We start from the raw sequence: 801 nt of genomic DNA on the forward strand, positions 1-801 counted from the left end.
CAACCCAGCATCCTCCCAAAGAGCCCACCTCAGTCACTGCTGTATCCCAGACTTCCAGCAGATTGTTCTGCTCTCCAAGGATTTCAGAGCAGGGAGAATCATTTTCTGGAAACAAGTCAAGCAGGCCCACATCTGGCAGGGCATCCAATTCGCCTGGGCACATCTGAGCAGGACACCCTCAGTGAGCACAGGCATAAAGAGAGACACCAGCACTGCTAAAGAGCCCACCTCAGTCACTGCTGTATCCCAGACTTCCAGCAGATTGTTCTGCTCTCCAAGGATTTCAGAGCAGGGAGAATCATTTTCTGGAAACAAGTCAAGCAGGCCCACATCTGGCAGGGCATCCAATTCGCCTGGGCACATCTGAGCAGGACACCCTCAGTGAGCACAGGCATAAAGAGAGACACCAGCACTGCTGCAAGATGTCCCTCAGTCCCTACAGACAAAGTTTCCCCCTGCAATGGCAACAGCTGCCAGGACCCTGCAGTGATGATGACCAGTCCACAAGTACTTCCCCAGCAAGGCTATTTTTGCAGTTCTGGTGGCCAGAACACTCCAGTTTCACCATAGGGTGAACCTAGGCACAGAAGACTTGCTCCACCCAGAGCACAAGAGCTTCAGGAAAGACTGGAAAAGTGAAACAGCCCCAGAGCATGAAAGATCCTGCTGTTCCATGGTTGCAGAGAGGTGCCATACCCCCGACATTCAGCCAGCAGGGATGGTCTCCTCTTGCAGTAAAAATATTAAGAACAGTCATTGCTGAGGAGTTAACTAAAAGGACTTTGTTAATGATTAAATTAT

Source organism: Acanthisitta chloris, unplaced genomic scaffold (genome assembly GCF_000695815.1).
Source record: "Acanthisitta chloris isolate BGI_N310 unplaced genomic scaffold, ASM69581v1 scaffold11751, whole genome shotgun sequence".
Classification (NCBI taxonomy): Eukaryota; Metazoa; Chordata; class Aves; order Passeriformes; family Acanthisittidae; genus Acanthisitta; species Acanthisitta chloris.